The sequence below is a fragment of the Emydura macquarii genome, unplaced genomic scaffold, assembly GCF_026122565.2.
Source record: "Emydura macquarii macquarii isolate MOO-44397 ecotype Brisbane River unplaced genomic scaffold, CSIRO-AGI_Emac_v2 contig_2897, whole genome shotgun sequence".
Taxonomy (NCBI): Eukaryota; Metazoa; Chordata; order Testudines; family Chelidae; genus Emydura; species Emydura macquarii.
The window spans coordinates 23,319,199-23,337,385 of NW_027133034.1; the positions used below are offsets into that span (position 1 = coordinate 23,319,199).

General features: G+C 38.5%; 1 protein-coding gene across 5 annotated transcripts in view; it reads right to left on the reverse strand.

The window, feature by feature from the left end:
- The window catches only part of PRR16 (proline rich 16), a 135,646-nt gene that overhangs the window by 30,576 nt on the left and 86,883 nt on the right, over positions 1 to 18,187 (reverse strand). For 2 of the 5 annotated variants that reach the window (XM_067568920.1, XM_067568919.1), the window contains exon 2: positions 16,007 to 16,097. The exons of the other annotated variants lie outside the window; for them this stretch is intronic. The gene's annotated coding sequence lies outside the window, so the exon portion shown is untranslated. The remainder of the gene's footprint in view (positions 1 to 16,006; positions 16,098 to 18,187) is intronic. 5 annotated transcript variants of the gene reach the window in all.

Sequence of the window (18,187 nt, forward strand, 5' to 3'; positions counted from 1 at the left end):
ACAACCTTCAAAGAAACGAGAGTGTTAGTGATTATGGACCATTCTCTTCTTTTCAAATGCATGACAGTGAATGCAGAGCATGCAACCAAGCTTTGCTGTATTAAAATATGTAAGGTCCATGCTTCACTCAGAAGTTTAAAGTCTGCGGATACTGAAGTATGATGAATGATTGAAGGAAGAAAGTGTTTATAGACATCCTGAAATGACAAGACTGCACAAAACAGTCAGCTAATATTGCTGCATAATCTGTTTCTTGCTTTCATTGGTATCATTACCAGCAAAATTCCAGAGAGAGGACTTAGAACAGCAAATCTTACACAAAACCTTGTTAAATCGTCTGGACATTTCTTGAACAGAAAGCCCCGACTGTTTTTTAAATCTACCAATGTTAAAAATTTAGCTCACTACTTGACTGCAGAGTTGCTGTGAATAATTCCATACCTGTGGATCAAAGCCCAACTCTACCTACAACCACAGGGTTAAAAACACTCGGCACATCCATGAGCTAATAGGCTTTACAACTGCACAACTGTATGTGACTCCTAAGAGGCTCTCTCAAAGTGGCCACATGGGATACATCCACATTGCAATAAAAGACCTGTGACTGACCCAGGTCAGCTGACTTGGGTTTGCATGGCTAAAAATAGCAAAGTAGATGGTCAGGTTTGGGCTGGAGCCCAGATACTGAGACCCACCCCTCTGAGACCCCACAAGCCTGAACCAGCTGACCTGGGCCAGCCATGGCCATGCCACAGGTCTTTTCTTGTAATGTAGACATACCCATGGTGCTCTGTGCCTATTTAACCCATCCCTGGGGGAAGAGCCAGAGATCCCACTGCTCATTTGACACATATTGCACTTTAGGCACTGATGGGATGACATTAGAGAAGTCAGTACCCTCTTCAACATCCAGAGATGATATTTAGACATTGGCTGACACAAACAGGTGTCAGTGGAGCATATAGGGCCTGCTATAACTTTTGCAATTGAAAAAACTTCAGACAGGGCCACGTCTGGTCACTATCTCTTTCCAGAGACACCTAGGAGAGTTTTATTGGATATGGGTTGAAGTAGCCTCCACAACGACATCATTTCTCACCACCCTATTGCAGAACAAACCCCTTAGATTCTCTTGCACGCTGCGCCTGTCAGACCTCAGGACTAAGTTTCAATAAGAAGCTACTTTGGCCTGTATTGACATTGAACTTAAATCCAGAATCTGTCATAGAAAAGTTTAACATCAATATAAGACTACTATTTTTACTGACATTTATCTTGTTCTAAATAATGATTTTAAAATAGTGACTTCCAATTCATTGTACGATGTCCATAAACTAGAGTTATTCATACAACAGGACCCTTAGTGATGCAGGAGCCACAGTGTTCGCTTAGATTTTAAAAAATAATTTGTGAAAGCAGCTTTTACTACAGTTTGATCCTTAACCTGCACTACGACACTTTGGACCTATTGCCTTGAATGGAAGATTTCCCTGTGTAAGGAATACAGGATCAACTCTCAAACTCTCAGTTTGCTCCTAAGTGTGATGGGCAAATCTGCTGATGTGACTTTACAATGTACCACTAAAACCTCCAGAGTACCAATAGAAAAAAAAGGGAGAGAGATGAATAGGTATTAAACAACATTAAAAATAAACACTTATTTATAAAATGGATTTAATCACTGAAAATATTGTCTCTTTTCCTGAGTAGCATCTGTATTCCCATACCTCAGTTTGTCAGTTTTATATTTAGTATTGTTTTTGTTTTTCCTTCACCAGATGTGTCCCCTCCCCAAATAATACATGATGGCAGATTGCATAACTAATTCTGTATTTGATGATTTGTACTTCATGAAACAAACTGAAATGCCCATGTTTGCTTAAAATTGAAGTACTCTAGCTACATTGTATAATTTTATTTTCATATTCCACATAGACACATGAATATTATTATTAAGAAGTCAATATTAATTCAGTGAAGATGGTTTAATATGGTAGGGTGTGTTCTAGAAACTGTGGAAGAGGATGGTACAAAGAAAATCATCAGGCTATATATACATATTAATAATCTATTACTTAGGACATTTCCATCCAGCATCAAGGACTATCTGAAGAAAAAAATCACAAAACCATGGAAGTACATACATTAATGACACAATGTTTGTCCTTCTGTCAATGTAAGTGAACTTTAAAAAAAAAAAAAAAAAAAATGTATTCACTAGCCTTTATCATATTTCCATTCCTAGAAATGTTGGCATAATGCTGAACTGGAAAATATTGTGATTAAGGGTTTATTTCTCTGCAAAGCTTCTTGTGCTTTAGAAAAGATTTACCTAGCAGAATTACAGCAAAGGAGTACTCAAAATAATAATTACTATTACACATGAAGAAAGCACTTGATATCAGCCGGCCGCCAATTACATTTCTAATATATTTTAATGGGCAATGAGCATTGGTGAGATGACTGGGAATCAAAATGTGTGGTTTCTTAACAAAAATTGTCACCCAATCATTATGCTTTAATTCTGCACAGACTCTTTCATACAAGTCACCCGACACTTAATTTTTGTGACAAAACCAGGTCCCTACACTGAAACCCACAAACCAAATAATTCATCTTTAATTTAGAGATAAAGAGTCAGATCCCATGGAGCAATCTGACTAAAAGATCACTTCACACTTAATCGGTTAAGTAATGTTTACCCTTCATTGGTGCATAGAGGCTTTTGTCTCTCTCACTTCACCTTCCACTTTCATAGTGGGTAAAAAAGGTTCTGGCCATAGGAATGGAGTATGGCCAGCATGCCCCGCCAACCTTTGCTGCATTTTCAGCCCCTGTGGCCTTTGCAGCAAGCGATAAATTAGAGCAGCCCTTAGGCTGCTGTGACAGTGCAAAGGACCCAGTTTACACAGAGATGCACCAGGATCAGGAGAATGTCAACTTTGCACATACATCCTGGAGGGCCTATATAGTTTAGCTGCATTCCAGAAACCTGAGTTGCATTGATTTCAATGGGAGCAGGATTGAGCCTTTTATGTTAGTTTCAGCTACTACTGCACATGACATCATCCAATCTCAAAAAGGGTCATCTTCCACTTGAGCCAGTATCTCTATGGCCAGTGCAAAAGCACAGCTTGTCTGGACAGCATGGTTTTTATTATACACTAATCAGATATCCAGTTAAATGTACACAACTACTTCCAGCAAAATACAGCACAAGTCTAGTACAACCCATAGCACTATGTTTCACTGTTTCCCTAGGAATCAAGTGGTGCCTATTCTCAGGGAAAAGATGTAGGACTATTTCTAAACAAAACTGGAAGATTCTGCTAATACAAAGTAGGGGCCAGAGTTTCACATCCTCCCATTATTTTTGTTCAATTAAAAACAATTAATAAATAAATAAATAAATAAAGACTTTATAACTATTCCTATGTTCTCACCTCCACTCTCCGGAGTGTTATCCCTGTCTCTAGCACACATGTGATAATGCACCATACTCTGCTGAGGCAGCAGACGAACTCACTTGAGGCAGCCCTTAGAGAAACAGCAGATAAATAGAGCTTCTAAATTGAAGAGCTTTTGAAAAGAGAAGACTTTAAAGCATTTAAAGGACAAATGTAACTAAAACAGCACCTTAGAAAAGACAACGTGACACTAATCTTAAAAGACCCTTACCAGATATACAATCAGGGACTGGGGAGGAAGAGAGAACAGAAGAATGGGGGGAAAGGAGGAATATATCAGTGGATAGCACAGCAGTAGCTCTCCAAAAGCAGCTCACAGTTTTAAGTTGTGCTACCTGAAAAAGTGCCAAGAGTGCTTTGAAAATGTCTAAAGGTGGCCACTACAGTGAACTAAATAAGTGCTTTAACATTAAAAATCCACATGGGCTTTTTTCAGAATGGGGAGCGGAGAAGGCATCTGATATGAAGGAACTAAGAGGAACCAATCATGGGAAAAAGAAAGAGGAATGGGACGAGCTAAAGAAATTAGAAAAGTTGACCTTTTATTCCTCTATTTATATCTGATCACACACAGAATGCTAAGGCCCCAAATGTGGAAAGGTGTCTGTAAATAGTCTATCAAGAGAACTGGTAAATGGAAGAGCACTTAAATAATTTTAAAACGAAACTGTACAAAGCGTTAAAAATATGCTGCTGTAAAAATTCCTGCACTGTCAGGGGAATGTTACAGATGACCTTATTTTAATGGTTTGAGGCCAGAAGTCACTGTTAATTTCTGTATGATTACTTTTGTGCTCTGAGCATAATCACTGCAATTCCATGCACAGGTCAGCATGCTAAACTCACAAACTACTCATAGACACTTAGGAATGCAAATGGACAATTTTCTCTTGAAGTTATGGTAATTGTGCATGCAAAAATTGTCACACAAAAAGGTGCAGAGACCTCAGGCTACCTTTTTATGAAAATCAAACCCAATGTATCTATTTCTATAGACCCCAAGAGTATCTAACACCATTTTACAGCAATATTTAACACCATGTTTCCTCATTTACAATTGCGGAGAACCATTCTAGAATAATGCCCACAATGAGACAAAAATCAGTCGCCTTGTTATCACTTTTGTTTTCTCTTTAGGTCAGAGTGGGCTGATGTGATGGCACAAAGGACCAGCATTTGTTTAATACTGCTTCACGTTCAGCAGAACTTAAAATGTCCTGTAACAAAAATATAGGTTTCTAGCCCTGAAGACATCAGTCCAAACATGAACAGACACAGGGCTATCTTCTTACATATGCAGCTACATAGCAAAAAAGGTCAAAGAAGAAAACATGCAAGCTCTCTGGGACTAACGCTCAGTGATAATTTAAATGGCAACATTAGCTATTTTAGTGATGAACATTTTAGTAAAACGATCCTCTGTTTTCTTAAGTTGTAGGCAAAGTTTGATTAGAGTATCATCTATTTTTTTCCTCCCAACTGCCCCACCTGAGCCCTGACACAAATCTCAAAGGAATTATTTTCACTTAAATGTATTTTAAGTACTGAAATAAGTTTGGAAGTGGTGAGGGGGGAAGCAAACCCACCGAGAATATAGCGACTTCAGCTACCCTAAACGAACTGATTACTCCACATGTTCCTAAAAAAGTTGAGTTCACTGACCCCAAGAACCTTTTGTAAGTTTTCCGGACACCCAGTTTTAAAATAACATTTCATTAACTGAAACCCATAAATTAATTTCATATAAATAATGGAAATAAAATGTATAGTCAGTCAAATCCCACATTATCTTTCCAGCTGCCTGACTGGAAGCCTAGCTCTCATGATTCAACACAATTTTTGAATTTCTAGATACCAATCAGAGCAATGAGAAAGACAAGCTTATAACAAAAGGAGCACTCAAGGTTGCAGGTCAAATTTCAAGTCAACTATTAGTCTTGAAATGGATAAGAGCAAAGGATTCATAAAGGAAACCAAGGCAATTAATTCAAGACGCAAGAAAATTAAACTCAACTGCTATTTAAAATAAATAGTCATGTAGGAGAATAAAATGGAGTAAGGCCATTAGCTATGCTCAACTTTTGAAAAAAAAAAAAAAAAAGCTCAGTTAGTGGCAGGTATGAAAAGGAAAAGTTATTCAGTGGTAATTCAGTTTGTAGGAGTCTCTCCTCTTTCCTCTCATCCTGCAGAAGATTCCAAACAAAGAGTTATGACACCGACTGGAAAGAAAGGAAGCAAAGAACAGTGGATCCAGGAAGAGTGTCAGAGTTCAGCCCACTGGAAAGCAGGCAGCTACGATCTAGTTCACGTGGTAGGAATAAGGAGTCTCACAAATAGAGTTATTACCCTTTCAGAAAGCAGGGCCTATGCAGTTAGCACAAGGTCCCCTGCATGATGGTCTTTGAAGTTTTTTACACACACACACACACACACACACACACACACACACACACACACACACACACACACACACACACACACACACACACCCCACCCCCCCCCCGCATAATCTCTGTCGGATCACTAGACTGGTGTATAGTCAAGTTTTTCCTCAGTTGGATACCACTGTTCCTGGAGTCAGCCTTATTCTTCTCTTCTAAACGCATTGAGGGGTTGCTGGAAAGAAACCGGCTGGATTCAAAAAGCTTAGAGCTATGCTGCAAGGATCCAGGAGAAAAAGCAAATGACACTGAATGGTTGAGGGTGGAATCTGTCCTTATACATCCTCTGTCACTCACTGGTCTTTGCCTGCTTGCTTCCCGAGACATGGTATCCTAATACTGAAACCTTCCATAGGATGAATTAAGAAAAGGGATGAATGACAATGTAGTGGCAGCTAATTGATAACATTTCTATTTTTATTACTTTACTGAGACAAACTCAAAACAAGACAAAGGAAGAAAGAGCAACCTTCTCCACCCACAATAAACTGATTGCCATAACCAAAAGCTTCTGATTTCATGAAAACTTTTCTGTCTTCGCTGCTCTGGATCAGATTTGGATAAATGGGAATGAAAAGCTTTTGTGGTTTCTTTTCACTTCCTGTGTGCTAAGGGATCTGAGCCCTGCCTACCCCAGGGAATACCACTCTCCTTGTGCGATGCCACACAGTTGTAGTCAGCTGAGGTGCTCAAATGAAAACCCCTTGAGATCATTGGTAAGGAGCTGGTGGCAGTGCCTTTTTTTTGGTGTGGTTTCTTGCTGTAATTCACCAGAACTTAGATTTGATGACCTTTCAGACCGATCAATTTTTCCTGGCTTTCCCTAGGTGAATGGAAAGGAATGGAGTGAATGGAAAGGAAGTTTGAGTGTGGTTGGATAAGAATTGTGAGGAATGTTACAAAGGGGTTTTTAATCATGATCATGGTCATAAGGGAGGTGATTGAGGTTGAGGAGCTTGAGAAGGTTTTCTGGCTTTGGGAGGCTTTTTAACATTATATGTAATACACTTTGTTAAAATGTGTTTTTAAAAATAAGTAACACTCAGAGTGTCAGATAATCGCAATAAAAATCAATGCATTATGAAAGCAGGAGAGCTCTTTCTCATGGGATACCACTTAGAAACAAACGTTATCTACCTTTTGGTCAATACATGTGGAAGTGTTTTAGTTTGATTGGTATGTTTTTCTGACATATGCAGGCAGACTTTAAAGGTCTGTTTGTTGGTATGGTTAGTCTGAAGACATGCATTGACAGAATTGGCTGTAGGCAGGATTTCCCAAGACTGATCAAAAAAACAGTCACGGCTTTTTACCACCTTTTTGACTTCACAGGGACTTCCTTCATGCAATTGTTTGTTTACAATGTTCACTGTTCTGGATTTTCAAAACGGAATGATTGACATTTTTATATCTGTACCAACAAATAAACATCTTTCTAACTTCAAATACTATCACTGGACAAATAGTCAATGTTTGCCTGGAAAGCAGGAACATCAATAATAAAATATGATTCTGAATGCTGTTACTCAACAGGGAATTGTGAAAAATAAATCAAATATAATTTTTTACAACAAGGAAGTTATATGGAAAATCTTGTCAGCAATACTGTGACAACAAACGCTGGGTTCCAGTAATTCCAACACTGACAAATTATCTTTTGATATTTAATATCGGTGCACATATCCCTCTTTGCATACCCTTGTTCTTTTTTGTGAATGCTATTCTCTGCTTCTTGTTGAGGTTTTATGGATTTTCTTCATTTCACAGAGATTGCAGAAACCATTAAGTACACACACAATAAAACAATAGATACACCATACATAATAAGAGCCTGTGGTGAGTGACATGGCCACAGATACCACCTAATCATTACCTGATAAGCCCAACATCATAAGTAGAACACTTATCAATAAAATCAAATAATGGAAGTGCATAACAGTAAGATCATTTTAACACCAATGCTGTAATTAAAAAAAAAAAAAAATCACAGTGTGATGTAAGAGGAAAGGACAGTATCTGGGAGTCAGGAAACATTGGTTGTATACCCAGCTCAGTATTTGATCTGCTGTGTGATTTTGGACAAGTCATATCATCACTCTGTGCCTGTTTCCCTTCCTCTCTTCAACTATGTTGTCTTTTGGGATTGTAAACTATTCAGGACAGGCATTGTCTCTCAGTATGTGTCTGTACAGTGCCTAATGCAATACGGCCCTATCTCAGTTGAGACACCACTAGAATACAAACAATAGTATACAACATAGACCAGAGTGCAGATTCATCATTAACATCTAGAATTGCAGAAATACATAGTGCTTATTTCTTAACCAAATCCAAAGAATCAATCTAGGAAGATTTTTATTCCCATTTCATATGGCCTCTGCACATCTTTTTGAATTGGCGCCTCTTGGCGTTGAGCTGAATAATCTTCCGGAGAGTATTGTTTTTCTTGAGGCCTTCCCTTACAGAGGATTCCCAGGATTTAAAAAGGGGAGTGGCCCAACCATCCTCATTTCCATCTAATCGCCAAAGGCGCAGGTGAGCTCAAATCACACACAGCATTCTCAATGCTTTCTTCATTGGTTTTTCCTTTTCTATTGTCTTTTCAGGACTGCCACTTGGTGATGTGTTCAGTGTCCATTATACAAATCATTAATGTCTTTACAACGGTCTGAGTTATGAGAGTCTGGTGCCAAGGTTTCAGCATCACTAACTAATGTACCACTTGCTTGAAGAAATCCAAAATCAGAATAAGTTGTGCGGGGTCCCCAGATCCATCCAGGTTGAATCAGTTTGGTGCTGAGAATTTGGCACAACTGACTCTGTGAGCCACCTGCTTGAAACACTAAGATCCCTTGTTCCATCAAAACCAAAGGTATAACACCAGTGACTTTGGTGAGCCACTAGCTGAAGTGATTCTGAAACCAATTCATGTGGTAATAGGATCACTGGATCCATTTCAGGTAACATAGTTTATAGACTCAGACTATAAGGTCAGAAGGAACCATTATGATCATCTAGTCTGACCTCCTGCACAACGCAAGCCACAGAACTTCACCCACCCACTCCTGTAATAGACCCCTAACCTAAGACTGAGTTACTGAAGTCCTCAAATAATGATTTAAAGACTTCAAGGTATAGAGAATCCACCTGCAAGTGATCTGTGCCCCATGCTACAGAGGAAGGCGGAAAACCCCCAGGGCCTCCTCCAATCTGCCCTGGGGGAAAACTCCTTCCTGACCCCAAATATGGCAATCAATTAAACCCTGAGCATGTAGGCAAGACTCACCAGCCAGACACCCAAGAAAGAATTCTCTGTAGTAACTCAAAACCCACCCCCATCGAACATTCCTTCACAGGCCATTGGACATATTTACCATTAGTAATCTAAGATCAGTCAATTGCCAAATTAGGCTGTCCCATAATACCATCCCTTCAATAAACTTATCAAATTCAGTCTTGAAGCCAGCTAGGTTTCTTGCCTCCCACCTCTCCCCACCCCCTACTCCCCTTGGAAGGCTGTTCCAGAACTTCACTCCTCTGATGGTTAGAAACCTTAATCTAATTTCAAGTCTAAACTGCCCAATGGCCAGTTTATTTCCATTTGTTCTTGTGTCCACATTGGTGCTGAACTTAAATAACTCCTCTTCTTCCCTGGTATTTATCCCTCTGATGTATTTATAAAGACCAATCATTTCTCCCCTCAGCCTTCTTTTGGTTAGGCTAAACAAGCCAAGCTCTGAGTCTCCTCTCATAAGGCAGGTTTTTCATTCCTCGGATCATCCTAGTAGCCCTTCTCTGCACCTGCTCCAGTTTGAGTTCATCTTTCTTAAACATGGGAGACCAGAACTGTACACAATATTCCAGATGAGGACTGACCAACACTTTTATAATGGTACTAACACCTCCCTATCTCTACTGGAAATACCTTGCCTGATGCATCCTAGGACCACATTTTAACAAAGGGTTATTCACGCTGTAAAAAACGAAGGTAACATATGCTTATCAGGGAATGCCCTTCTCACTTCCCATACCATCTACAGCAATATTTGTAGATGGTGGACTGGGATGTTCAACTTGTTCTTCAGCCTTTTCAATGTTTAAGGACCATAGGAGCTGAAAGTCCCACTTCAGGAGCTAGACTAAGACTCTTCTGCTGGAGAAAAGCTATATCCAGGCCGATTCTTTGAATAGAGTTTTGTACAGCACAAATGCTGTACTTCAGTCTCCGAGCTTGTCTATATGAACACTTAGTTTACGTCAAGCTAGGATGTATACCCCAGGCAATAGTCTGCACACTAAGTGTTCATAAAGACACTGCTGCTGCAAACTAAAAGTTCGCTAGTGCACTTAGATCTACTCCTGTTTCAAAGCAGGATAGATTAAAGCAAACAAAGGAACTTCACAGTGACGGCTGGGTTCATGTGGGCGGCTAGTACACAGCAGGCTAGTGCAAGGTAGATTTACACCCCAACTTTCTACAAACTAAGTGTTTGTATAGATGAGCCCTTAGTCTGACATTATGTGTTATGCCTGGGGGTAAGTCCTAACTAGGTCCCTTTATTACCAAAGAAAACACCCCTTGTCTCCAATTCTGCTTCGGGGTCAAAGAAGACCCAGTGTCATTAGAAGACTCCTCCAGTGGAATCAGAAATTCCTCTGCGTGTTCCCACTGATTCCATTGGTTTAGATCTATTTGCTGATCAGTAAGGATGGAGCTTAGAGGCCCCCATAAATAAAGACACCAGACCTTTCTATTTCAGTTACATTTCTGGCATTTTAAAAGCCTATTTATTTAAATTTTATCAATCTCTTTACACACAGTACTTGACTATTAACAGCCCAAGGCAAAGACAGAACTTCACATGATGCCTACCATTCCTTCACTGTCACACTAAATGGCCTCATTCATGACAGACATATGCAATGAATTAAAGCTAAGCCACCCACATATCTAGACCTTATGGCCTTATTTCTCAATTGTCCTCAATAGCCAGAGATTGTTCTGACTTGAGTGTTAAATCTTCTCCTTTATCTTTTTATTACAAGGAGTATGTGCATGTGTACTTGTACGTGCAGCCATCTGTGTCTGTCTCTTTACAAATTGTCCAAATTTTGCACTTCTAAAACACCAATTATACATACCCACTTATTGAAAACGTTTTTTAAAACTTAAATCTGCTCTATTATAGATTTCTGAGTATTTACTTACTTTCTAAAAGCTTGATGTCTTCTTCGCTCCCCCCCCCCCTTTGCTGGAAATTATATGTTCTCACTTTGGATGTCTTATTTCTATGCAAGAATGACGACAGTTATTTAGAAGTAGTGACAATAGAAAGAATATATTAAAAAGAGGGTTCAGTTTCAGTTCCAGTTTCTGCCAGAAGATAATAAGAGGAGAGTACACAAGGCTGAAAGTCTGAGGGAATGAGGTGAGCAGGGGCAGGAGAGAGTTGCTGCAAAACTCCTCTTCACAGGAAGCAAGCCCAGCCAAAAAAGTGACCCGAAGTGGCTGGAGAGAAGGCATGGCCAGGGTGTATGACAACTCCATGTAACTCTTCAGCAACCTCCACCAGCACTGCTCCTAGGAGCTCCCCCTGAGCAAGTAAACCCCATTTGTGGATACCGACCTGCCTTCCCCCAGGTAAAAGTTATCTGGGCTGTAGGGAGGTAAAATTTAAATTTCCTGCAACAGGTCAGACCACAAATGCATTACATAACACTGATTTACTTGCATTTAGTAAGTTATAATTGAAGAATCTGGTATGTCATACTTGCACATCCTTAAAAACCATCCATCTGATAATTTTACTCTATAGTGTCTGGACAAGAGTAAAGTATGAGATGTGAGTAATATTTTTCAATTTCCATTTTGATATATCTGCAATGACAGCACATTCACAAAAGGCAACTTATTCTATAAATACTCCAAAGTAATAAAATTCAGCTGCTTCCTATTATTTTTGCTTTACCTGTTGTAAAGCTAATTCATGTAAATTAAGTTAGATCTCAAGGGGATGAAAACGTTCTGTACAAGCAGGGAAAGGATAGTACCTGCTTTTATTTTTTCCTACTTTTCATTGGTTGCCTGAGGCTGAGGCAGCTTTCCAACACAGAATATCCGACCTTTCTTCCTACTGCCTTTTTTTAAAAAACATGGAAAAAGTAGAGAAAAAGTGTCTGATTTAAAGAAAGCTACAAGTTGTTAAATATTTAAAGTACCAGATTTTCAAAAGTGAACATGTTTTTCATCTTCTGCTTTCAAAAAAGACATTTGCCAAGTTACTAGTAAGATTTTCCTTTCACCTTTTCCATCTTCTGAAAAGTATTTCAAATGGCTACAAAATGCTTGAGCCTGAATAGAATGGAAGAACCAGTGGTGGACACCTGGTCCCCATCTTTGCCATATCCTGAACTTGATGCCACACATTGGGCCAAATTCCTCATTGCGTTTGGTACTTCAAGGCACAAAGCAGCAGGAAACCACTAATGCCATTGCTGGTGTTTCTGATACTCTCTCACTCTACAGAGGCAAATGGCAGGTCCACCTGCTCCGAACTCATGCCTCTCCATTCTATGGGCATAGAGAGAGAACTCCCATGGAGCTGTGTCATGGAAAGGCAGCTGACACCTTTCCCCACCACCCATGCTGGCTCCAGAGTTTTCTGTGATGCAAAGAAAGCATTTTGCCCCTTTAACAGCTGAACAAGCTGGCGGCGTTAGTAAATACTGCTGCCCTGGGATAATGTCACTTGCATTCTGTAAGATTTTTTTGTGAATATAACAGCAACAATCAGAAGTTCGGGCTTACAGATTGGATGGCTAGTGTCTCTCAGGTTAGAACCCTTTTAGGGATTATTTTAGGGAAGCCATTTTAGGGATAATTCAGCCATAACATTGTGCTTCAAAGTGAAACTTGAAACTCCTATGGAATTTCTATTGACAAACTTTTATATGGCAGCTACTACTCATGAAACATTCTCAAGTAGTTTAAAAAGGGACACTGTCAAGTTTAACAGGCCTCAAAATTAGACCTCCTCATCACAGTTCTCCATGTTTACTTTCCATTTATGTATATGGCCTTAACAAACCCCTACAAAATTATAAAAAACATAAAGCTATTAGTTTACATATCTTAAAAAGAGTATACATGGCTCTGAATTCCCTGCACTACCGGGCAGACTTTCTACATGAAGAGAGCACTTGTAAGCAAAGGAAATACAAACTCCAAGGCATTGTGTTTGGATCATGTACCCGAATGGCTCATTCAGATGAGGGAGGAAATATTTGGAAAATAAAACACACTGTTTGGTTGAAGGCAGATTGGTCTGACTTGTGGTTTTTCAATTCTGCCATTGGATTCCAACAGCCTCATATATCTGACTGACCTTAAAAAAGTCATCTTAAAAGACCTGAGCCCTCCAGATGCTAACTACAAATATCTTCCATCTTAACAACAGGCACACACAGAATCTGCCACTATCAGAAACTAGTCAGCCATGTTTCCCACCTTTGAGGATACCAAAGGGAAAGCAAACTAAAGAGTATTAATCTGGACTAGGTAAGCCTCACACTGGAAAAACCTCTGGGTAAATATCTGTTTTCTAAAACAATGTCAGTGCTCTTTCTTCCTAACTGACTAAGAACACCTACTGCACCTCATCAATAACCACAATTTTTTTTTTTTTTTTTTTTTTAAACTAGAGTGGGCAAAACAGTATGTCAGCTCCCTTATGAGTTCTGCTGCAAGAGGTAGCTAACAAACACTATTCCCTTAACAGTGCTGATATAGTTGATGATGCTCACGCACACAAGGTAGTAAGCAAGAGGCCTTAGAAATATCAGTTGCACTTGAAAAGGAATATCAGCATTTACCAGTTGGAAATAGGAAAAAATAGTAAGCAGGACATTTTTTATTCACTTTGAATATTCTAAGATGATAGTATAATAAAGAGTAATAAAAAAAAAAAAGAAAGTACTTGAAAACATCCTACACAAATCCACTGCTTTTGTGTGTTATTGGTATACAATATCTTGTGCAAAGAACATACTTTGTAGACAGACATTTTCCAAATATATACTTATGTAATGTACGTATGATTCACAGTAAATCTCTACATTCACAGGATATTTTTCTTAACCCTATTCTGAAATCTTGACCAATGGAAATCAAGTTCCAAAAATGCTATCTCGTGAAAAATAAGATCAACCCCAAATGTTAAGTCATTATATAGCATTTTGCCATATGACTTCTAGTAAAGCCAACAGGAACTGTGCAGTTAAACCTGCAAAATAATTTTATGGTAGGTCAAATTTTGGTCCATAATCCTTTTATTGTTTTCCTTGACAGTAAAAAGGTTTTAGGTGCTTAATACCATATCTTTACTTCTCATTGCTGCCAGACAAAACACAAAAAAAGTTGGAAAAAAGCTGGAGCATATTCACCCTCTTCCCCCAATTCAAGCACTAGTTCCTTTCAAGATCTTTAAATATTTCCTTTGGGCTATTTTTTTGGAAGCTAAGGGTCATGGACCTGGAGGTTGAAGGATAATTTACATGGGGTAGAATGGCTTTAATTCTGAAATGCCTACTGAAAAAAATGTAGTTTAAACAAGTGATGAAATAAAGATTTGCACTGAAAACTGTAAAACTCATAATTAGAGTTCTAAAGATGGTAAGGTGCTTATAAAGATGTGTAGGAGCCAAGAAAATGGAAGGGAAACACACACAGATATTTTCAAGAGTCACTAACTGAATTTGAGTAGTTGCTGAATTATTCTCCAATACTTTTTCAGGATGTAAACATATTCCGTATTTGAGAGGAAAAAATGAATCAATTCAAGCCAGTTCTGCAAATTTCCTAAAAAGTCCTGCAATTCAAAATTAATATCCCCAAAGAACTGCATTCAAAATATACTATCTTTGAATTGATGAGATGAAAGGACAAATGAATTAACATATACAGATTTATTATAACTCTACCACTAGCTTCAGTATTGAAATATCATCCAGGAGTAAATATTTTTGGCTTGAAAGCTTCAGATTTATTTGGTTTTCATCTCAGTAAAAATAGTTAAATGATATTGGTATTTTCCATGGCTCCACTAAAACCGGAATAAATTTATTATCCATCATTTTCTAGAGAGATGATGGTGGGGAACTCTTTACAGCTATGTAGACTGCATAGTTACAGTCCTATGAGCATCAAACATACTCTACTTCTACATCCCCATTACACAGGATGGGAAAATGTTCCCCATGAAACCTTAAAAAGACATCTTTATGAGAGGAAAATAAAAAAATTATAACTGAAGAACATTAGTGACCTTGACTGCTGCTTGCTTTAACCTCATCAAGAATTCACGTCTGTTAAAAATAATGATCCTTCTTAGAGTCACATAAGGTATATCCTAGTACCATCCCCAATTATGAATTAGCTACATGCTCTGTAAATCAACCTTTGGGAGGAAATTTGACATCTTCTATGTAAATGTTAGACATTAAATGCTGATGTCTGCTAGGCATTTTTAATCCCAAGGAAGGAAGAATGGGATTTCCTGACCCTACTGTATATGAAATAATCCCTGTAGATAATCCTGATTAGTAAGAAATGCATGAAACGTTCAAGATTTAACTATGAAATCCCTTTCCACATTTTACGGTTGAAGAAATCTTGAGCTATGTCATTTTAAAATACTGTACCTCATCTTTACTTTAATGTCTGTGTATTCTATAGTTTTCTTCAATTTTAGAAATATGCTTGATGATCATGGCATCACTGTTACACCCAATATGACTTTCCAGCAATGGCTTTATGGAAAAAGTACAGGACTGAAGATATTTTATATGACTGAAGTTTTGATGATTAGCATTGTGGCTATGATCAATGTGAAATGCTATATTAGCTCAGTATAACTGAAGTCTTTGTTGAAGGAATGAATGGATAACCTCAAATTGTTAAAACTTTGCTCAAAAGCAGTAACTGAATTAATGAGCAGCTTATTTACTTATTTATTTAATTAACGAGCAGCTTCTTTGATCATAAGATACTAGGTGTGGTGTCTACCTTATTGAAAACATCATGGGAAGAAGGAGGCTGACCTTTTCAAGTATTTCCTGCTGTCCTGGGTTGCCTGCAGCATTGCTTTCCCTGTTTCATCATGTGAGGAGGTGGGAGTAGGTTATGGAGCTTCTGTTAAAAAAAATCAGAAACCTTTTAAAAAGAATTTACTGATTTCAGATTTTCCAAACTATATTAACTGGAAACTAGGCTGAAGGCACTGACAGGGGTGCCCATGTATCTGATTGTGTCTACACGGATATGTAGATATGTACAAAAGAACACAGAGGTGTGTGGGAGTGGAATGGGGATAGGTGTATGTACAATATGTTGGATGTTCAGTGCTAGAGCCCTTAAAAATCTTTTTTTTTTTTTTTTTTTTTTTAAATCTTACGCCACACTTCCCGCGAGGATAGTCGACAAACATCTATACAGGGAATCTAATGGCAATTAATTCTCTGAAATATTTTACTATTTGGCCTGGTCTGAACAGGTCAGTCATCAATTTCTGAAATTAAAGAAATGAACTTCTTGACAAATAACATGCAGTAAATTTAATTTCTCTTGATGATTGCATGTTGCTGTACAAGACTTTTTTTAAAACCGAACTAAAGATATTTGAATCTTAATTAAATAATATGCCATGGGATAATATAGGACCCAATATGAACTTAGACCTTTTATTATTTTCATATATCTTGTTTATCTAAAATTAGAAAAACTTCTTTTTAATACCAAGATCAAAATATCTGGGAAAATGAATCCATTACAAAACAAACCTACGGGGAAGGGAGAAGAAGGCTGTAAGTGCAAAGAGTGCTACAGAGGACCGGGGGACGGGTGGGGGGGGGGTGTCAAATATAACAGTCTCTTACGTATGCTTTAAATATTATTGTATTTTCTTGTGTATACTCAGTTTTTTTAAGGTTTATTTTTCTCAACTGTTCTGGTTAAAACAGTCCCTTTTTGTATTCTGAATTGACAAAGAATATCAGTACACACTTTCCAAACAGATTATTCATTGACTCAGTACTTTATATACAACTGAAATTAGTATTATAGTGTTGAATTATTCAGTATATAGCTCTTAGAAAATCTGGCCTAACAGCAATCTCCAGAAGCAAACAGATTCGTTACATGGGAATCCTTAAGACAGCTCAAAGGCAGGAAATTCTTCCAATAATCATGTTTTCTGATAATAAAAAGCCTCCTTATAACACTTATTACATTAAACGGGGATAAGATACTGGGGGGAAGGGGACACACACACACACACACACACACACACACACACACACACACACACACACACACACACACACACACACACACACACACACACCGCAATGTTAAAATAATCTCGTCCCCATATATAGAAGTATCAGTACTTAGTGGGGCTATAAAATAACTCAGCCATGTCAAATATTGGCAGACTGAGACTTGGTACCACCTACACAAACTCTCATGGTCAAATTCAGAGCCCTGGAACAAAGCCCAAGAAAGCTGACCTTGTGCAAGTGATTATTGTGGAGCCTTCCACTCATCCTACCCAGCTACATACACCATGGGTGAAGATGAACCTGTGACCTATAACAGTAGTTAAAACCACTGCATGCGTGCGCACATACACACACACACGTATGTACATATGCAGGGCTGACACAACCCTCCCTCAATCCCCAATCACCCACTCTGTCTAACCATGGAAACAGTTTCTGCAAATCGCTGCTCAGTGGTGTACTGGCAGTGCAACATCTCCCTACGTGAGCTCTATCTCTCAAGCCTGCACCCATTGAATGTAGAGCCTTTGTGGGGAGCACATTAAATTCTCCCATTTCTGATTCCCAGCAGGGATGCTTGAGCAAACAATGTCAGTGCAAGTGAAGAAAAGATGACAATGTGCAATGGTCACCAGAAGCATCTTTAAAATTTCTGTTTGCAATTCATAACTGTGGTACTTGAGGTGCTGCGTAAGTTAAATGGCAAAAACTGCAGTAACAGTAATTTGGTAAAAGATAATGAAGTGTCTAATAGTGACCACTTGATCTAGATTCCTTGAAACTGTCCAACAAATGAAACAAGAACTTAACAACACTATAATAAAAGTTTAATCTACACTATAAAGCCTACAGTGTGGAGGGACCTTGTTTCAACATGTTAACTCCTGGGCATGGTTAAAATTTGGTTCATTCTTGTAGGATACACAGGCCAAAACGTGTTTT